Source organism: Pinus tabuliformis, chromosome 6, assembly GCF_031772625.1.
Source record: "Pinus tabuliformis cultivar Carrire ecotype Pingquan chromosome 6, CPIR1, whole genome shotgun sequence".
In the NCBI taxonomy this organism is placed as follows: Eukaryota; Viridiplantae; Streptophyta; class Pinopsida; order Pinales; family Pinaceae; genus Pinus; species Pinus tabuliformis.
The window spans coordinates 417,748,700-417,772,120 of NC_142292.1; the positions used below are offsets into that span (position 1 = coordinate 417,748,700).

At 38.9% G+C, this 23,421-nt stretch overlaps 1 protein-coding gene across 1 annotated transcript in view; it reads right to left on the reverse strand.

Moving 5' to 3' along the window:
* The window catches only part of LOC149259078 (protein S-acyltransferase 24-like), a 234,661-nt gene that overhangs the window by 9,203 nt on the left and 202,037 nt on the right, over positions 1–23,421 (reverse strand). The gene's annotated exons all lie outside the window — the stretch shown is intronic.

Below are 23,421 nucleotides of genomic sequence, written 5' to 3' on the forward strand. Positions count from 1 at the left end.
TCAGCAGCGATAAATAAGGTAATCCACATGGAGTTTGGTCCTAGTTGCCAATTTTAACAAGGTGGAATAGAGAGCCACTTGAACGTGACTTCCTACAAGACGGTAATACACTATGCATTTGCTTATGACCCTACATTTAACAGCAAAACAAAATATCATTAGCATGAGTATTATGTCTACCTGTAATTGACTGAAAACCCCTAGACTCTGACCAGGAAGAGTCATGGAACACTGCATATGGAGGCAGTGATGAGAGAAATGATTGAACAATCAAAAGAATTAATATTAACAAGTGCCCCTCAAGAAAAAAAGTAGGGTGCATGGAGGTAATCCAAGGCCTCGAAACATAAGCTCAAAATGTTTACAATGGATACATCATACATTTTGATCCATTCCATAAACTAGATTGCACTAACAGCACCCTTGCCAAAATATATATGTTCGTAAAGTCAGTGGATTAGATTCATGTTTATTTCTTCACATAAGTGATGGGGTTTATGAGTGCAACTCAAAAGTCCAAAATACTAACAAGAACAAAATTTGATCTCAACAATACAAAATAAACCAGTAAACACTATAAATACTAAAATTTGGACCAAAGGGTGGAAATTATTAGATTTGGGAAGCACGAAAGTTATTTCCAAGAAGGATACACACCAAAAGAGGTTGGTTGGGCAATTTACCCAAAGATGGGGTTTTGGAACCAAGGCGGTGGGTGTAGGACCTAAAAGGAACTAATTATTTATTCTAAAGGGTTGAGAAGCTAAAACCCTAAGTTCTAGTGGTTTCCTAAAATGACCGTAGAGAAAGAATAAATAGAGGAGCCAAAGGAGAGGCTTGATGTGCGAGAGAGATGTGACTTCTCTTGTGCAAGGGTTCCCTAGGATAGGGCTAAGTTCTGTCCATGAAGGAGGCTGAGGATCTTTGTTGAAGGATGACCATGTGCCTTTTGTGCACTAATCAGGAAGGAAAGGAATTTTTGTGCTGAGGAAAAATGGACGTAGACACAGCCATGGTGATAATCTTATCTGTGGTTGAGAACAAAAGCAGACCACAATAGAGATTAGGTGTTAGTCGCAGCCTGTAAAGGGTTCGTTCTGTAGCATGAAAGGGCCTACCTCAGACATAAAAGACCTGATCTGAGGCAGCTTAAGGGTCAAGACCTACAGGACTTAGATTTGTAAGACGAGGTTTAGGTCAAGGGGTCGAGGGCAGGAGGAAGGATCTGTGGGTTAGGCTGAGAACTTAATAAGCTACAGACAGCAGGCCAAGAATAGGACTGCTAAGAAGGTTAACCATGCCCAATTAGGGTTGGAACTAATGATCTAAGGGGCAAATCTAAGTGACTACATGGTGGTTAAGGCCAAGTATGGCCAGATGTTACCAAAACAGAGGAGTCGAGACTCTAATCAAGAGGGCCAAGGGGCATCTAAGATGAGCTGAGGAGTAAATTTGAAGCTAAAGCGTGTAGCAAAGATCTGTACTAAAACCCAAAGTCCTAATTAAGGCAGATTTCAAGAGTATCAATGGCTGGAAAGACTGATATGGTGGCCATGTGTTTGAGATGGATAAAGGAGAGTTTGTAGCTTTTTCAAATGGTGGCCAAATTGCCCAGATTGGTTGTGCAGAACACAAGGAACAAACCAAGGAAGGGTAATTTGGTGACTAGCTAAAGCAACAAAGGACGAGAAAAGGTTGAATTGAGATCTATATGTTGGCCATAGTTTGGTCAGCAAGTGATCCCTGTATATCCTGAAGTTTGTTCACAAATGACATGTTTTCGAGGCTAATATGCAGTGAGTTTAAAGGACAAAGCCACTGTGATTAGTTGGTGTTTTGAGTGCTGATATGCAATGTGTTAAATGAACAAAGGCCACTATGAGCAATTTTGCGTGACAGATGTTTAATGGAGCAAATCTCTGTATGTTTTGATGGCAAAGGACAACCAGAACAGCAGATAAAGAGGACTAAAAGGGTTGAAGGAGAAGGGTTTCTTAAGCAAGTGAGGTTGTTTATCTTTGTGTTTTGTGGGAAAATTGAGGATCAAATGGATCTTACCTCAAGACCTAATCTTTTGTAATACTATGTATATTTTCTATACTAGTATACTAGCTATGCTAGTGATCTAAAAGGGCCATAATCCCTGGTACGAGAGCTTCGTGATTCTTTTATTGATGGATTAATGAAAAAATCAAGCTTTGGGCTCAATATCTCTGTGTACTTTATAGAATTCGCTGTTGTAGAATTCCACTATGCAAAGTGCTTGTAAGTTGAGGGTTCCTAGTGCGTTTATGTGCATGATTAGCCATAGACCAGATCTAGGACCTAAGGAAAATCCAACATGGTATCAGAGGCTACTTTGAAGAGCATGTGGATCAGAGTGTGCACAGGAAGCAAAGTGAGCTAGTGAAGGTTGTGTAGGATCAGAGGGAGTCTAGCTTCAGAGGGAGACTACAAAGGATTGTTAGCTGCCCTATGGAAGTCTGAATCTTCAAGTTCAAGCGAGATAGAGGAGCTTTCAAACCATGCAAGGAGAGTCATGGACCATGCAAGAACATTCATGGTTGTGCAAAGAAAAGTCATGTTGCATGCGAGGACAATCATGCACCATGTAAGACAAAACTAGGCCTAGTACAGAGAAGACGTAGCACTTGTGAGAATGGGTATGGCTACGCAAGCAAAGTCATGACTCATGCGAGGACAATCATGGGTATGCAAGGAAAGTCATTGAGCTCGAAACGTGAAGGAAATACCTTCCTCACTAAGAGGGAGTGTTACATTATGGGTAGTTCGGAAGGTATTTCTGAGAAGGATACCCACCAAAAGTGGTTGGTTGGGCAATTTACCCAAAGCAGTGAGTTTAGGACCTAAAACAAACTAATTATTTATTCTAAAGTGTTGAGAGGTTAAAACCCTAAGTTTAGTGGTTTACTGAAATGACCCAAGAGAAAGAATAAATAGAGAAGCCAAAGGAGAGGCTCAATGTGCAAGAGAGATGTTGTTAGACTAAACAATCCGCAGCGGAAATAAACTAAACAAAACATACACAGCACATTAACAAATCAAAAAACCATAACACACAGATTTAACGTGGTTCACCCAACCAATCTGGGCTACGTCCACCAAAACAGAGGCATCGGAAATCTTATTATTCAAAGGAGATTACAACAAATCTAATTCTTCACACATACTCTCAGCTTTCCCTATTTTCTCTACTTTCTCTACACACACTCACAGTCCTCTACGGGATTACATTTCTATATAGCTAAAGCATAAAACTGAATCATCAATTCCCTCACAACAAATATAAGATGCATTAACTCCTCCTCAAAAAATATTGGAGCTAATATAGCAACTAATCCTATTGTTGTCACATACATGAGATTTTTCCCAGATTTAATAAAACAGAAAATCTCAACAATCTCCACCTTGAAAACAATTAGCCTGATGCCCTGTTCATTTATTATTTTTATCTTTTCTGCAAGCCAAGAGAAGCCAGACACCAACGTAGCTTCTCTAACAAAACTGGTTTCGTGAACATGTCTGCACAGTTTTCCTTCATATGCACCTTTTCAAGAGAAACACCCCTTTCAGTGATAACATGTCTTACAAAATGGTACTTGATAGGTATATGCTTAGATTTACTATGATAGGCCAGATTCTTAGCCAAATGAATTTCACTTTGACTATCACAAAATAACTTGATGTTGTCCTGTAACCTACCAAACTCACCAATCAAACCTTTCAACCAAACTGCTTCTTTGCAAGCATGCAAAGCAGCTATGTATTCTGCTTCAGTAGTGGATAAAGCAACAATATTCTGTAGCTTTGACATCCAGCTAATAGCTCCACCTGCAAGAGTAAAGACATACCCTGAAGTTGACCTTCTCTTATCCAAATCACCTGCAAAATCAGAATCAACATATCCGCAAACAAATTCACTACTTCTGTTATAAGTGATACAATAATCACTTGTGCTTCTCAAATACCGAAGCACCCATTTCACTGCTGACCAGTGTTCTTTTCCTGGATTTGCCATATACATGCTGACAACCCCAACTGCATGTGAAATATTTGGTCGAGTACAAACCATCGCATACATTAAACAACCTACTACATTGGCATATGGAATTCGAGACATATATTCCTTTTCTTCATTTGTACTAGGACATAAACTTGAAGAAAGCTTAAAATGGGAAGCTAAAGGGACTGAAACAGGCTTCATATTGTTCATACCAAAACTCAAGAGTATTTTCTCAATATACTTCTGTTGTGATAGCCACAGCTTACCATTGCTCCTGTCTCTGAAAATCTCCATGCCCAAAATTTGTCTTGCTGCTTCTAGATCTTTCATATCAAATGTCCTAGCCATCTGAGCCTTTAACCTATTGATCTCTGTTATGCTTTTGCTTGTTAAAAGCATATCGTCAACATACAACACTAAGATAATGAACATGCCATTACTTAATTTCTTAAAGTAAACACAATGATCATATTCACTTCTTATATAATTTTGACTCAACATGAAAGAATCAAACTTCTTGTACCATTGTCGAGGCGACTGCTTTAGACCATACAATGATTTCTTGAGCCTGCAGACAAATTTCTTGTTGCGATCTTGAACAAACCCTTCCGGTTGTTCCATGTAAATCTCCTCATCTAAATCTCCATGTAAAAATGCAGTTTTAACATCTAGTTGCTGTAATTCTAAATCAAGTAAGGCAACTAATGCTAATACAATTCGAATTGAAACAATTTTTACAACTGGTGAAAATATCTCATGAAAATCAATGCCTGCTTTCTGAGAAAAACCTTTCGCGACCAGCCTTGCTTTGTACCTGTCCTTTGAACCATCAACACCCCTTTTCAATTTGTACACCCATTTACATCCCACAGTTTTTCTGTCTTTAGGAAGTTCTACCAGATCCCATGTGTCATTCTTGTGTAATGCCATCATCTCGTCCTTCATAGCTTCTTTCCACTTTTCACTTTTAGAACCTTCTACAGCTTCCTGATAACACAAAGGTTCATCATCGTTAGCGGTTAAAGCAACTGAAGTAACATAATCATCATACCTTCTAGGAGGACGTTTAATTCTTGTGGACCTCCTTAAATATGTTTCTGGTACTTCCACAATTTGCTGATTATTGTCTGTAGGAACTTCTTCATGATCAGCATCTGAATCATGTTCATGATCTACATCTGAAACTTGTTCATGACCTGCATCTAAAACTTGTTCATGACTTACATCTGAACCATGTTCATCTTGATCATCATCAATATTTGGACTGGTTTCAAATTGAATGTGTTGAAGTTTAGATACATTATCCTGTTTCAATTTATCATCTACATCTGAATTTTCAAGTGAGGATTCATTAAATTTAACATCTCTGTTAATGATGATCTTGTGAGTAGTAGGATCCCACAATCTGTATCCCTTAGTCCCATCACCATATCCAACAAAGATATATCTTTTTGACTTAGGATCTAATTTAGAACACTGATGTTTTGGAACTAGAGCATATGCATCACAACCAAAAACTTTCAGTTTAGAATAATCACAAGGATGACCTTTCCATACCTCTTGAGGAATTTTGCATCCTATTGCAATTGATGGTGATCGATTTATCAAATAGCAAGCTGTAGCAACCACTTCTGTCCACAATTCCTTCTGCAAATTGGTGTTACTCAACATACTTCTTGCTCTCTCTAAAAGAGTCATGTTCATGCGTTCAGCAACTCCATTTTGCTGAGGAGTATACACAGTGGTTTTATGTCTTTCGATCCCAGCTTCCTTGCAATAATTATCAAATTCCTTTGAAGTAAACTCACCACCATTGTCAATTCTTAAACATTTAATAGTTCTTCCAGTGATGTTTTCAACTAATGCTCTAAACTGTTTGAAAACTATAAACACATCAAACTTCTTCTTTAACATGTAGACCCACACTTTTCTAGAGAAATCATCAATAAAAGATACAAAATATGACGAACCTCCATATGAGGTTGTAGGAGATGGACCCCAAACATCAGAATGGATATAATCAAGGATTCCCTTACTAGTATGTTTTCCAATTTGAAACTTCTGCTTGCTTTGTTTCCCAAACAGACAATGTTTGCAGAAATCTAACTTAACAGACTTTAGACTACGAAGTAACCTGCGATCAGATAAAATCTTTAAACCTCTTTCGCTCATATGGCCCAACCTTTGATGCCATAAATGAATAGAATTACTGTTATTTTCAGACACTATAGAAACATAATCTGACTTTGTTCTTCCTTCTAACTGAAAAGGATTTCCAACCTTCTTTGCTTTCATTACTAGTAAAATTCCTTTATAAATTTTCATTACTCCACCTTGAATAAAGGTTTTATATCCATTTGTGTCCAATACTCCTAATGAAATGAGGTTTTTCCTTAGTTCAGGTACATGTCTTACATCAGTTAAAATTGTATTTGTCCCATCAAACATTTTAAGCTGTATGCTTCCAATCCCCACAATGTTACATGTGACATCATTTCCCATGTAAACTACTCCATCATTGATTGGTTTATAAGTTTTAAACCATTCCCTATGAATACACATGTGATTTGATGCACCAGAATCTAACAACCAATGTTGATCATGACTAGACAAATCAACTAATAACACTTCATCACTCATACCTGTCTTGGATGCCGAACCTGTATTTGTCGTGTTTGCTTCTTGCTTCGCTGTTAAAGAGTCTTCCTTGGATGCTTGCTATCTCTTCCAACAGTCCTTCTTCAAATGTCCCGATTTGCCACAAAACCAGCACTTTACCTTATTCTTCTTCCCTTTCGATTTTGAACGCAAGTCACTGTGCTTACCGGAGCGTCTTTCTCTAGAACAACCTCTAGCCATCATTGCTTCTGATGTATAGGTTTCTGAATTTGACCTCTTCCTTGTCTCTTCGAACAACAAAGCTCCAATAACATCATCAAATTCAAGGGTTTTTGATATACTTAGACTTATAGAAGTAACAAAATGATCCCATGACTCGGGCAACGAGCACAATAAAGTTATAGCTTTATCTTCTGATTCAAATTTTACTTCTATACTTTCTAATTGCACCATGAGAGTATTAAAGACATTCAAATGATCAGTAATAGTTGTACCTTCCTTCATGCGCAGACTGTACAATTGTCGCTTCAGAAGAATCCTATTGGTCAAGGATTTTGTCATGTACAGCTTCTCAAGCTTTGTCCACAAACCAACAGCAGTTTTCTCTGACACGATGTTAAACAAAACATCATCCGCCAAACACAGTCGAATACTGCTCAGAGCTCTTCCATCCAATTCATTCCATTCATCATCTGTCATGGGGTAAGGTTGTTTGGATCTTCCCAACAGCGCCTTTGCCACGCCTTGTTGCACAAGCAGATCATGCATCTTCACTTTCCAGATTTCGAAGTTATTTTTGCCATTGAACTTCTCGATCTCAAAACGAGCACTTTGAGTTTTTGCCATGTTGTATCAAACAAAATCTCCAATTCCAAATTAAAAAATGCCTCTGTCGTACCGTGTAACCACAATTTGAAAAGAAAAACAAAAAATTGCAGGTTTACCAGAGGGAAAAACTGTCGGGCGCTCCTTGACAGCGGAAAACCCGTGCCTAAAACACAATCCACTGCCTGGCGCTCCTTTGACAGCAGATGATCCGCGCCAGAACAAAATCCGTGTAAGTGACAAAAAATTGGCGCGCTTAAACCCGTCGATTCCGCGCCAATTGGGATAATGAGCTCTGGCGCGAGTATTAAACTTGGATCCGTGCCAATTGGCGCGTCTGTTCCAAAATAAAACGCGCCAACCCGTTCACTGTCAGAAATTGGCGCGACTGTCTCTGCCGAAACCGCGCCAACCGCCAGACTCGACCTTCAGCATTATCGAGGCATCATCACATTTTATCAAGTTCTTCTTGAATCTTCTTTGAAATTTCGTCATTATTACTCCCCATTTTGTACTTCTTCTTTTTGGTAGACCAATTTTTTTATTTGGAATTATAATAATTTGTATTTAATTTATGTCTTATAATTACAATATAGTTATAATTATTATATAACTATATTAATATAAATTATATATAATTATATATATATATATATAACCTATACGATATATTTCAATTAGAATTTTTTTTAAACAAAACGCCCTGTTGACCACCGCGAGCTACGATAGCTTACATGGATGGGTCCCTTGAACTATGGCACGAAGGGAGACTCAAAACTTTGGCTCAACTGGCAGCTTAGCAGATCAATCTAACACGATGGTTTGATGGCTCGAAGGGGTGTAACAAGGAACAACCTGGGGGGCAAATGTGACGATGCACAACGGTAGTAGCACAACATTGGTGGCACGACAGACAAGGGAACAACACAACGACATTAGGCCAGTGATGTTGAGTTCGGTCAGATTACAAGCAATGATTGTAGGTGGTGAAAAGGGAACTATAATGGCATTGGAGAAGTAGGGTTGGGGTTGACGATGAGCGAAGACGGCAGGGAAAGAGACAAGCGGTTTCAGAAAGGGAACAAAGACCAGACAATGTGAAAAAATGAATCAGTTGGTGGAAGATGAGACACTTAGTAAGGAACAATAGAGTAGCGAATGGAAGATGAATCTCCAGAGAACCGAAGACTCTGATACCACTATAGAAGATAAACCTATATGCAAGAACGAATTTGTGTGCATAGGTTGTATTTGTATCAAGTAAATGTTATTATTGATAAAAATTGAATGGTGAGTTACATTCCTTCGTGGCAATTGTGCCTATATAAGCATTGACTAGCCACGAAGGTGAGTGGTCACACCTTTTGACCTTTTTCCCTTTCATAATTAATGAGCCATTAATTAATTAATTTATTATTAACATTATTATTTAAATATTATTATTTATTTAATGTTTTTTATGAATATTTTATTCATAACAGAGGCCTAATGGACCTAGCCGCAGCCATGGTGATGGTTTTATTTGTGTTTAAGAACAAAAGAAAGTCACAACAGAGATTAGGTGTTAACCGTAGCTTGTAAAGGGTTTGTTATGTAGCATGAAAGGGCCTACCTCAAACATAAAAGACCTAATCTGACGCAGCTTAAGGAAGGGCGGAGACGTATAGAACGTAGATCTATAGGACGAGGTTTAGATCAAGTGGTTGAGGGCAGGAGGAAGGATCAGTGGGTTAGGCTTAGAGCTTAATAAGCTACATGCAGGAGGCTAGGAATAGGACCACTAAGAAGGTTAACCATGCCCGATTAGGGATAGAATTAATGGCCTAAGGGACAGATCTAAGTGACTACATGGTGGTTAAGGCCTAGTATGGCCAGATGCTGCCAGGATAGAGTCGAGACTCAGATTAAGAGGGTTGAGAGTCATCTATGGTAAGTTGAGGAGCATATCCTAATCTAAAGTGTCGCAGAGATCTGTACTGAGAGAATGATCCAATCCAAGTGATGATCAGAGAAATGAATCACCTCTCATCTATTTATACGCCTCCTAATGAATTTGATTTAGCTAATTAGGCCTAATTTAGCCCCTAAAATAAAATAATGTGCATAATAACATAATTTTTGGTGACAAGCCCACCGAATAGCTCAATAATGTAAAGATAAGCCTCTCAAGAGGGTCGAGTGACCAAAAAAGTGAATCGTTGGGCTTTTGAAGGGGCTTCATGAAGTCCAAGGGGTGCCATGATGAAGAAAAGGACTCCAAACATAGTGGACAAGGGGTTGGGCCCTTGTTATCCAATCAAGAACCTATGGTGTTCCCAAGTGGGTGCGGGGGCACAAGGACAACCTCATGGGTCTCCAAATGGATCAAATATGCTTGTAAACCATCTGTAAGAACCGAAGTGATGAGATAAACCCTCCATTTGCAGCGGGAGGCATCTTGGAACATCTGCCAAGTGTATGGTGGAACTATGGAGCCGGTTGGGCATGGTGGACTAGGTGCATCACTCTCATCCAAAAGATGGAACACAAGCAATCAATGAACATTATTGGGGATCCAAGAAGTAATATTTGTTATGGCGGAAAACCATGGCTCTCAATGCTCACCCTACAAGTGCCAATGTGGCCCTCTGGAGGGCTAGGACCCTGTATAGGGAGACTAAGCCCCAAATGAAGCCCCACCTGCAATCCTGCATAAGATCCAATGCGTCCCTTGCCTTCCAATGGAACAAATCATTAGAATAATCAAGTAATAATGCTTACAAGTTATGGGATCAATGGGGCACTTCATGGTGGCGTGCCCTTCCATAGTGGGTTTTGGCATGTACAAGTGTCTCGAAGCTCCATAAGGAGTTAACCAACGACCCTACTAGGTGGTTTCAACCTCTAAAGGGGGTGGCATGTCCATAGTACATCCTTTAAGAGGTAGGTGGCAATTGATATAATAATGGAATGGAGTGGGGGGTCAAGGGAATCATCTAGACCACATGTCAAGGTGCATGGGTAGCTATAATAAGGGAAGCCCACACCTAGGTTTATGAGTGTAGGAGGGAGAAGATCGTGGTACATGAGTTACCCCAACCTTTGTTTTTCCACCCTTCTTCATATGCCTTTTTCCTTTTATTAATTTTTCTTCATAACTGCTCGAGGCTCCAGGGGATGGAGAGCATGATGTGTAATATATAGCAGTGGATACCCCCTTGAGGTGGGGCAGTTCATTGCCCACCAGGGGTTGGGACAATCATGGGTTCCTTAATGATGGAGGGGGCTCATCTAGGGCCCATAGGAACTAGGGTGATGGCCATGAATAAGGGGTAGAGCTCATGTTTGGCTTTTGCCCACGTGTTAAATTTGTATGTCCCGGCCATATTTTGCATTTTGTGGTACATTTCCTGTTGAGAGTGGCCAAATTATGCTTTTTACTTTCTTTTTAGCTACATCAACCTCCAGGGCATCATTCCAGGCCCGACCCAAGGTGTGGACAAGGGGAGGGGGAGGCTAACCCTATGTGGACCCAGTGGACACATGTGGACCCAGATGGAAAAAGAGATGAATGAGGCTCAAATGAGTGGAAAGGGAGTAATGTAGGTGGTGTCGGGAAGCGGGACCACGCAACCAAAATCGGGATTTCCCATGTAGTGCCAACCCTAAAGCTAATGGCTAGTAAAGGAGATCCCACAGGACTAGGATACAAGGGTAACCACGAAATCGGGCAATGGAGATAAGAATACAAACCTAACCCACTCTTTCCACTGAATCCCCCCACCCATGTTGGACATTGGATAAACCAACGCTCCTGGTGTGTTTCGTGACATGGACTAACTGCCTCTTGTGGATCCTTATCTCTGGCAATGCAATCGTTGACTAACACTTGCAGGTTTTGGTCTAAAGACAATCGTGATTCCCAACAAGTGGCATCAAAGCATAGGTTACGAGTTCAATACACACCTAGCTCGCATTGCGGGGGAGACTGTTGGACATTGGATAAACCAACGCTTCCTGTGTGTTTCGTGACATGGACTAACTACCTCTCATGGATCCTTATCTCTGGCGATGCGATAATTGACTAACACCTACAGGTTTTGGTCTAATGACAATCGTGATTCCCAAAAATCAATTCATGCCCAAAACTGCCCATGACAAGTAAGGAAAACTACTCAACTATACCAATGAAAAGTGATACCTTTGGGGTTGAAGGGCCCACCGTCAAACATACATTCATTATAAATGGGCAAGGGACCACATGGTTGGCTCAGGTGGCAAAGAAAATGGCACATCGTGCTATCTAGGGGCTAGAAGGGGTTGTTGCCTGCTGGCTGAGGACCATCTAGGAGAAAAAAAATCTCCTATATATACTACTCACAGGTGGTGGGTAATAGGGCCCAAGGAAAATCCAACAAAAAGCACCCAAACTATGATAAGAGGATCACAAAAATGTGTTCTATTGCTTGTTACAAATGAGCACAAATAAACATGTAATCACAATATATGGATTACCTCATAAATGTGGGATACTAATAACAAAAGTTAGGTATCACTAAATTATTAAATCAAACAATCCCACAATGGTTGCAGAAACAATGCAAATCCTATAGAAAACTAACCATATCCAACTATAGGAGGATATAAACCTAGGATACTAATACAAGCCAAAATCCGAAGTCATTATTAAACGTGAAGCCATCTCCTCTATATATTCCTCAACTATATATATATATATATATATATATGATAATTGGTTCATATAGAGGGCTTCCTACATTCTTAATTGTCTTGTAGTTCTTCCTATTCCTCATATATAGTTCTTAAGTATATATATATACATAATTTGACATGCCTTGAATATGGTGAATATGAATCCATATATTATGACTCACGCGTCAATTTGTGTATTACACTTGGGGCAACATTTACAAGTGTAATCCACAAATTACACTCATCAAAAGGATTAGAATATTAACAAATAGTACTCATATATACTATTTGAGTACTATAGTATATATGAAACTAATAAATATATATACTATTTTATAACAATTCCTGCAATAAAGAATTCAAATAAACTGCAGATATATATATATATATATATATGAAGAATAGGAGGAACTACAAGACAATTAAGAATATAGGAAGCCCTCTATATGAACCAATTATCATATATATAGGCAACGAATATATATAGGATATGGCTTTACGTTTAATAATGCCAATTGGATGTGGCTTAGGTGGTCGGGAAAATGTTCTTATCCTCCCCACTCAGGTTCAATTCTCACATGTGACAAGTTAGGCTCACAACCAGTATATTGTTGCAATGGCTTCAAGCTTTGCTGTTTGAGAGTCCCTTGAGGAACAAAGCACGTATATTCCTCATAAAAAATATAAAGATATTTATTTGAAGAAGATAAACATACATATATGCATACATACATACATACATACATATATATATATATATATATATATATATATATATATATATATGTTCACCAATGTCCAAACCATTAGAGAAAAATATAGAGCTTGTTCATGTATATGTAGCATGAATTGATTGGGTTTAGCTCAAGTGGTTGAGAAAAATATTATTATCCTCACCACTTGGGTTCAATTCCTACATGTCACATGTTGAGCTCATAATGAGTATTTCTTGTAATGGCTTTGAGCCTTATTGTTTGAGCAATCCCTCGAGGACCAAAACATGTATATTCCTCATATGGAATATAAATAATATAGAAAATTTATATCGAGATATAAGTTTGGTGATATACATAATTGAAGTCCTAAAATGCATGGACATTGAAGCTCTAAAAGACCTCTAAGTGTCCAAAAATAATCATAGTACATAGCACAAACAAATGACTACAAATCCCCAAAATCATTCCCTAGATCTAGATCTGCATCAACATCCTTTGAAAAAATATCAATGTTATTGCCCTCTTGACCCAATCCTCCAAGTGCAACACTAGTGCCAACAACCACTAGTTATCAAAGTCACTCTAAGTTCTCTCAACTAAAGTCATCAATTGGAAATGTTATTTGTTGGCTCTCCAAGATCCATTCCAAGGAGAGATCAATATCATTCAAGAAAATGGCATTTGCATCAATGATTTTTCTTCAAAAAGATTTACAAGGTTGGAATCTCAAGTAACCAACATTTCCAAGAGTAAGGAATTCACAATGACTCTTGAGAAGAAGAATGATCGCTTTTTGGCACTACTCAACTCTCGTGAGAAACTAGAAGATCCTAAGGAGTTAAGATAAGACAAGAAAGAACCAAAGCTTGGAAAAGTAAACTCCAATAACCGATCCTCTCAACATCGATTTAATGTGGAAGCAATGCTCAAGATCAAGCCCTATGAAAGTGAAGTAGACATAGTTAAGATATAAGTAATTGCTTGCAACAACTAGAAGTCTATTTCAATTTGCACAATATATGAGAACATAAAATAACTTTTACAAAGCTCAAGCAAGAAGGCCATGAACAAGCTCAATGGAAAATCCACACTACTGCCCATTAGGTTGGAGTGAGACCAACCAATAACTATTCGGGAGGTATTCAAATACTTCTTAATGTCTCAATTTTACCTTATCAAATATGAAGACCATAGGATTCAATGACACTACTACCAATTATACCAAGGAAAAAGTAATAGGTATAATAGTACACTACAAAGTTTCAGACGCAAGCCATCTAGTTGGGGATAAATCCCAAGAACCCCAATGTAGTCATAGTTATTGTTGCCCACTAAAAGTAGGTAACCCATAGGAGAAAAAGTTTCTCTTCCTTGGATAGGCATCCAACCAGCAGCCCAATATTATCATCCCATATCATGATGCCAGTACTTCGATTAGATTTCTCTCTCCCATCCGACATTTCTTCTTGAAGTAAAGTAGGTCATGCATTGGCTAGTACTTTAAGAATTTTGCAATCATGTCCTTTCACTTAATGTCATGGGTATACTAATATGGATCAAGGGGCAAACTGGATATTTGACCAATCTGCATTGTATTCTTGTTCCCTAACTTCACCTAGGAGGTTAGTTGTTTACTCATGATTTTCTGGTAGCTTGCTTTTGTAAGGGTGATCACCAGTGTATGGGCCAATCTAGCCTACATCAAGGAGCACCTACGTCTTACTACATGGCTAGAGTCTATAAATTATGTAGGTGGCCTTGGCTCTAGTGCAATATCTCCCAAACAACTCTCATGCATGGCAATTTCATTTTGACAACTTTCACAATTCCCGAGGCAATTCATGATTCCCAAAGTGGTCTCCATAGTTAAAAAATCAACTCGGTCTCAGTTTGTTCAACTTAATGAGAAGAGTCCATGCCACATTGAATTTTTCCAATCTGAGGAAGCAGTGACTAGTTATAGCTTGGTCAAACTTCGCCAACAAATCAAATAGGCTTCCAAGTGGAAAACCAAGGTTAGTGTTGGGCAATATGCATTAAATTAGAAGTGGTCCTCAAAGCAAAAGGAACAAAACCCAAGTGTTAGATTTTCCAAATTCCTCATGGCATTAAAGAACCAACAGAATGTGCAGAGGACGTGACAGAAGCAGGGATGATGTGGTAATGTTAGGCAGGATATGACAATTTAGGGAGACACAGTATAAATCGAGGTTAATTTTAGCATAACTAGGGGTTAAAATTGCCAAAAATTCTAGGGCATTGGAGATCCAAAGGATGTGGCCAAGTTGAGCTAGTAATCTAGCCCACATCAAGTTGCACCTGTCTCACTACATGATTAGAATCTATAAAGTTTGTAGGTGACCTTGGCTTTCATGTAGTATCTCCCAAACAACTCCCAAGCATGGCAGTGTCATTTTGACAACTTCCACAATTCCCGAGGCAGTTCATGATTTCCAAAGTGGTCTTTGTGGTCAAAAAGTCAACTTGGTCTTAGTTTGTTCAGCTTGATGAGAGGAGTCCATGCCATATTGAATTTTTCCAATCACAACAGGAAGTGGCTAGTTATATCATGGTCAAACTTGGTCAACAAGTCAAATGGGCTTCCAGTTCGCAAATCAGGGTTAGTGTTGGGAAATAAGCATTACATCAGAGGTGGTCTACAAAGCGAGAGGAGAAAAACCCAAGTGTCATATTTTCTGAATTCCTCATGGCATTAAAGAACCAACACAATGTGCAAATGATGCGGCACAGATAGGGATGATGTGGCAATGCTAAGAGGATATGAAGATTTGGAGAGACACCCCATATAGATTAGGGTTGGTTTCAGCGTACCCATGTGTCAAAATTGCCAAAAAGTCTAGGGCATTGGAGATCCAAAGGACATGCACCCAGGTTGAGTTAGTAATCCAGTGAAAGTCAAGTCGAACTAGCCCTTGGAGAAGTCAACTAGCCATTGTGTGGTTTAACTAGGCATTGGGGACATCATGGATTGAGAAGTTAAGCCTTGTCCAAGAAAATAGTTGTTACAAAGAAAAATAATCTTCCAAATGACCAATTCGAGCTCTCCTAGACACATCAAACTCCTCAATGACCAAGTTGAGGCTCTTAAAGGACAAAGGAGTGGGACGTTCAACAATTAAATTGTACTTTCCATCTTCAACCATTCCTGGCCCTTAACAAAGAGAACTTTGAACCAACTTGGGCATTGTGAATCCAAATCGACCCCTTAGTGGGCAAATTCATTTATGTAATCTAATACTTTATGATAAAATACAAAGTTTCCAACTTGTGGATGACTAATAAAAACATTATTTGAGGAGAAGAACTAGCCATTAGATAATAGTTATCTAGCCATTAGAAAGTTTTATAAAAGGCAAGCCTCCCCTCTTGTGACATCAATAATAAAGAGCTCATTTTTTCAAACCCTTGTTCATCATTGCTTTGTTCATTGCAATGAATGCTTCTAATTATTTTTTCTTGATTAGTTGTTGTGCTCGTGCTATAATCTAATAATTTCTCTATTAATTAAGATTACATAGAAGCTAACATGTTGAGCCGACCAGTAGTAATTAGTCACATGGAGAAGACAAACTAGGGGGAAACCCCACTTTTGTTCTATTTGTTTTGTAGGCAGGTCATTTCTAATGTTTGGACCAATCCACAAGGGGGATTCATTTGAAAGGAAATCTGTATTCCATCTCTCACTCAATCTGAAGATCGGAGAATGCTAATACAAGGGGCCACTCCTATTTGAATCCAAAAGTTAGAGATCTTAATAAGTCATAAAGGAGGGCCACTGATCAATTGCAAGATCAATTTAAGAAGGCATGTTTCACATCCCTACAAAAGTGAGGTAATCGTTGTTTAGTACAAGATATTAATTCCAACAACCATTTCAATTAAAAATGCCTAAAAATTTTAGTTTTAGCAATAGATTAGGATTAAATACTCATTGATTTTTATTTATTTCATCTTAATAGCAAGTTTTACCTTAACGAAATTGAAATTAATGGTAGATTTAAACCAAGATAGATACATTGTTTTAGTAGGCATATCTTACACTTGTATCTAGTCAATTGAAGGTAGATCTGAACCTTTTGTTCGTTGCACCATCCAAAATCTCCATCAAAGAACCAAGATTTCAGGGTCCCAACAAGTAACTTTCCAAAGTCTCATTTAGTGATTATGAATTTTCGATTGTTGATTTTCTATTTTAAAGTCAAAATATTTAAGTTCCAATCAAAAATAAAATACATATTTAATTTGGAAAATTTCTAGGAACTTTGCCTAGAGGGATCTCCCATTTTTCTAAAAAAAAAAACAATTTCCAACTTGTTGGAGATTTCTTTTTCTGCTAGTACAAGTTGGAAACTATGTTTAAAGGACTCATTTAACAACGATCAACCTCCCCACCCCTAGATCTATGATCTCGGACTTTGTTAGTCATTAAGTGGTAAAATTGGGAAAATTAGGTTGTTGTCTATGTTATTTTACACAAACTTTTTATTTTGATATAACAGCACGGCGTCTTGTTTCTATTCATAAATCCTTAACCAACAGTCCAAATAGAGAACTAGGAACATATTCGGTTAGTATTTTCCTTATACTTCAAATTTGAGTAGATACACTATATATCTTAAACCATTTCATGTAATTTAATTTTCTAATTAGTTTTTTGTTGCATAATCATGCACAGAAACAACAACCCAACCCCAAGAATTAACTCCACCTCTACTTGACCCCATATAAAGCACTAGTCTTATTTGGAGTTAGTTGGGGTATCAAGTGAGACTCCTCTCTTGGCCTTGGGTTTAAATAGCGCGAGCTTGGACCAAGGTGACAATGGGTCCCTACCCTATGTGTAACCATCCCAGTGGGTTGCCAAAACCTTAGCTACACTGCTAATCGGATCGGTAACATTTTTGGCATCGTTGCCGAGAAAAAGGTTTTTGAACCTGGTCATATATGACATCAACCACTCTGGATAAGATTTCATTTATTGTTTTGAACTTTGATGATGTTTTATTTTGTAAGAATTGCAAGATCTCATCGAGCAACTCCATCTGAACCCAATCCTAATAAATAGCAGTGTTCAACAGGGTCGCGTACCCCCACCTAGGGGTCGAGTTTCCTAGCTCCCTTGCGCTCTAGGGACTTGGGGATGACTAGGGGTCATTTCCCCAAGCTCCCAAAAAGAAGGGTATGCACGGAAACTTGTAAGGGGGCGATTCCTTGATTTTCGGGGTCAAATCCTCCAAATGGGGTCGTTTCCTAGGTGAAAGAGATCGTGTGGGGTCGTGAGGGGTCGTTTCCCTAAACAAAAATAGCAAAATCTTTTAATGAAACAGCATAACCTAATTTTTATAAACCAAGAAGGGTTTAAACTTTATTTTCAATGTTCATTTCACATTGTTTCATCTTTTCATGATATCGCTCTACTCAGTCGTCCTCTCGTCCTTTCACATTTGCTTTTTTGTTTCAGACTTCAGTTGTAGACTTCAATTTATTTTGAATCTTGATATATGATATATTAGACTTGAGTCTTGACTCTATAAAAAATTGACTCTTGATGTATTAGACTTGACTTTTATTTCAATATTCAATATTCATAGTTGGAACTTCAATATGGTTTAAGCTTTAAAACTTTTAACATTTATTTTCATTGTACATTATTAGTAGTTACACTGTAGAGTACAAACGTACATGTATGATGTATGATTATATCATATCATGCTTTTTGTTTTAAATTTGTTTCAGACTTCAATTATATGATTCATCGGTTTATCATTTATCCTTCATGATGTAAGTGTTATATATTACATAATGATAAAGACAGTTACATTATAAATATTAAAATTTCAATGACATACCATATATTTTATATTTATAAGTTTTTAAGACCCCGGCGTCCCCCCACGTTTCCTAAGAATTGGTGGGGAGCTTTTGCAGAGGTCGCTCCTACGTATCCCCGCTCCCTCACCCCCACATCCCGGAACTTGGTGGAACATTGATAAATAGTACAACACAAAATCTTTTAACCAAGGTGAGTTAATCTCTTTTCCAAAGCATGAGTTATTTTATCAATGTAGAAAATCTAGAACTAGAGCTAAGAAACAAAATCATCACATCTTCTTTTGCACTGCTTTAAGTATTTCTTTGATCAACATGAGTCATTAATAAACAACACTTCGATTAGTAACACAATGGCTACACCATGGCTAATAAAATTATATAAACCATTTGATTTCGCAAACATATTTGGTCAACATCATGATCTCCCTAATTCTTAGAAAGAAGTACCTGATTTAAGGGAGATCCTTCACAAACTACACAAGATTTTCGAGATATATTTATTACGAGTTTAAATGCAATGCAAGTCAGTCATGTAGATGTTGCATTAAAATGTTTTGCACTTGCATTGACTGGTGATGTTGGTAGATGGTGTTCTAGTCTTCTAGATGATAGTATCATAGATTTTGTTAGATTAAAAGAAACTTTCTTTGAAAGATGGGCTAAGAGAAAGGACGTTAGGTTTATGTTTCTTTCAAATGCATTAACTAACATCAAAAGAATGGACAATCAATCTATTGATTTGGGGTAGCATCGGATGTGCTCCAACCACGAAAATTGGTGGAGAGGCTAAGGCACACGAGATCTCCAATACCCAGAGAGTGTTGGGTAGATTCTAAACAATTTGGGAGATATTAAAATATTAATATTTTTAATGAAGTCCCTAAGTCTAAACTTAGGGAAAATAAAATATTAATGTGTATTAATATAAAACTATGTTAGAATGGTCCAAAAGTCATGGATCAAGCTAGATCTAATCTTAGCCTTTGATTAGAGACTTAATCTCGGTCGTTGACTTGTCAATGAGAAAAGTATAAGAGGAGGCTTGAGGGTCACTTGGAGAACACACTGAGGGAGACCAGTTAGTTCAATTTTTGGAGCGGGGTTAGCTGAGAAATTGAACTAGTGGTCTAGAGAGCAGTCAGGAGGCAGCAAGTACGGAACAGAGAGACAGGAGATCAGCACAAAGGCAGAAAAGGTAGACGCAAGGCCAAAGAAAGCCACGGAGAGGCAGGAGAGATTGCGCAAAGCCAGTAGGGCCTGTGTCATCCACGCAAAGGATGCAGAAGTGACGCAGAGAGCCAGAGAGGTTGCGCAGAGCCTCAGTGGGCTGACGCAGAGGGTCTCAGGTCACGCAGATGTCAGTAAGGTTGACACTAGGTTCAGAAGAAGCGTTGGATAATTTGTCTATTTGTGAGTAAGCCAGTTTGGCACCTTGTTGTACTATAAAATTGTTGAATAATAAAATCCTCCCTTGTTGCACCGGTTTTCCCACAGTGGGTTTTTCCGAGGACATTAGTCCAAAATAACTGTGTCAATGTGTTGATTCTTCTGCATATGTTTGTTCTTGTATTATGGTGTGATATCTGCAGTAGTCTTTATTTTAATGTTTATTGAAGTAATTTCACAAATAACTTATGGTGAAATAAGTAGCAAAAGTAAATCAGTTGCTGCAGCGATAGAATTTTCACATGGTATCAGAGCAAGTAATCAGAGACAAAAAGAGAAAATTAGTTATGGGTCGAGACCACAATGCAGAGGCATCCACCTTAGGGGACTCACGCAGATTTTCAGAAGATTGCACAAGAGAAAGAGATTTTGATCTATCTATGTTGGCTTCCAGGCTGGAAGAAGAAGTGGCATGCATTATTAGTGTTGCATCATCAGAAGTATGGCATATAGATAGTGGAGCCTCATGGCATATGACGGAAATCAGGGAGTGTTTCTCAGAATATCAAGAAGAGAAGATGAACTTTCAGATCACCATGGGGAACAAGGCAAAGTGTACTCCAGTAGGGAAGGGTACCATATTTTTTCAGACAGAATTGGGAGAGCGGTTCCGTGCCACAAATGTGCTGCATGTACTAGGATTGGGGATGAACTTACTTTCCATGTCACAACTACAAGGCAAGGGCTATGACGTCTATTTCATCAAGGAAAATATATATGTCAAATACCTGAGCTGGGAAAAGAAAGTGCAGATCGGGATCAAAAGTAATCGGTTGTATACATTGCAACTAGAATCACCAATGGCACTAATAGGCAGTCATGGGGACAAGGACTAGAATGAGTATGGCACAAAAGGATGGGTCACTTGCACCATGGAGCTCTGAGAATTCTCAAGAGCACTATAACAAGAGTTCCGGATCTAAGAACGGAACGAGATGATGTATGCAGGGGATGCGCTCTAGGAAAGTATGCCAAGGCGGCATTTCCTAGGAGCAAACACAGGGCCAAGAGTGTACTAAGATTGATACACTCAAATATCTGCGGACGTATGTCTGTCAAGGCTCTCAGTGGTGCCGAGTATTTCCTTACCTTCATTGATGACCACTCGAGGAAAACTTGAATTTATTTTCTGAAAACTAAGGATGAGGTTTTCTGTCGATTCAAGGAGTTCAAGGCTATGGTGGAGAATCTGACTGGGAAGAAAATAAAAGTTTTGCGCTCAGATAATGGTGGAGAGTATGCCGATAAGGACTTCACTGATTATTGTGCTAAGGACGGCATCAGAAGAGAGTGGACAGCTCCCTACAATCCGAAGCAGAATGGGGTGGCAAAAACGAAAAACGGGACTATTGTAGAAGCGGCTAGGGCCATGCTATATGATCAGGATATGCCAAAATTCCTATGGGCGGAAGCATGCAACACAGTTGTCTACGTTCAGAACGGGACTCCTCATCGGGCATTGGGCAAGATTACTACAGAGAAATTCTTCACTGGGAAGACGCCTGAAGTCAGTCATTTCAGGATATTTGGGAGTTTAGCATATTGTCGCATACCCTAGAAAAGAGGAAGAAGTTGGATCAGACTGTAGAAAAGGGATATCTGGTGGTGTTAATTTTAGGTATGTTCTATGCTTAGAGCAATTGATTTCAATTTTCACAGTTAGCTCCATATCTTTTCCAGATTAGCAATCACATCAGCATTAAAGTAAACTACAAACAAAACATAAACATAAATCGCAGAAGACAAACCAAGACAAGAGGACACAAGATGTGGCACTAGCCAGGGACAAATCCCAATGTGGGGAAACCATTGATCAATTCTTCTTATATGTTCTTCAATAGTTCAGCAGATAGAGAGAGAGAGATAGTATGTTTACAACAGAAATCAACACTTTGACTTACCTAGATAAGAGCATAGATCATCTCTAAGAAGATGATACATGAGATTAGTTGAAGACATGCTGCTTCAACTAATTCTCCAAGGTGACTCCTTCACCTATTGTTGTGCTGCATTTCGTCATCATGCTGCACCTCACCGCGGTGCACCATGTTGCACCCATCATCACTATGCTGCGTCTCATCACGCTTCACTAATCATGACTGTACCCATCACTGTAATGCATTATGTGCCATTATTGCACCATGTTGCCATCCTAACCTATTTGTTGGTTGCACCTTGCTTGCTTGTTGTCCCTTGCTTGCTTGTTGTCCTTAGCATGCTTGTTGTTGCATGCTAGTTTGTTGTCCCTAGCATGCTTGTTTTCCTTAGCATGTTTGTTGTTGCATTCTAGTTGTCCCTTGCATGCTAGCTATAACATTGCATGCTTGGTGTACTTGCAGTTAAGTACCATACAACTATCCCAATGTTAGTTAGTTGTCCCTTGCATGCTGCTCTCCTTCAGAGACAGATGCTCCAGCTATTTCGGCAGTTCCCGGCAGTTCAGGTTGTTCCCAACAGTTCCAGCAGTCCCGGCTGTTTCGGCTTTTCCGACAGTTCCGTCATTTCAAGCTTTTCCGGCTTTTCCGTCGTTTCTAGCAGTTCTGACTTTTCCGGCATTTCCAGCTTTTCTAGCAGTTCTAGCTTTTCCGGCTTTTTCGGCAGTTCCATCTTTTCCGGCAGTTCCGGGTTTTCCGGCAGTTCCGGCTTTTCCTACAGTTCCGTCTTTTCCGGCAGTTCCAAGTTTTCTGGCAATTCTGGCTTTTCTCGGTTTTCTGGCTTTTTCGGCTTTTCCGGCAGTTTCAGCTTTTCCGGCATTTCAGGGTTTTCCGGCAGTTCCGGCTTTTCCGACATTTCAGGATTTTCTGGCAGTTCCAGCTTTTCAGCATTTCTGGCATTTCCGGCTTTTCCAGTAGTTCTGGCTTTCTGGCCTCTGGATCAGGGCAACGTTATTCCTTGGGATCTCTCCTCCTACTAAAACCCAAAGACAAGTAGAGAGAGGAAGAGATCCCAAGTGTGTTGAAATGACTTGAAGGCCACCTCTATTTATACTAAAACGTTGAGCACATCTGGGGTTTATTTGGTTGTGGGCCGACCTTGACGAATTGTCTTATAACACAAATAAATTCATAACTTCATGAATACTTATCGAAATCGGATGATCTTTAGATCAATCCTACACCTCTCAATGAGAGGGATCCAAGAAAAATATCAACTACCATAAATAAGATGACCCACATGGAGATTGGCCCTAGTTGCCAATTTTAACACTCCCTCTCAACTAGGGAGAACTCCATCCGTTGATCCATA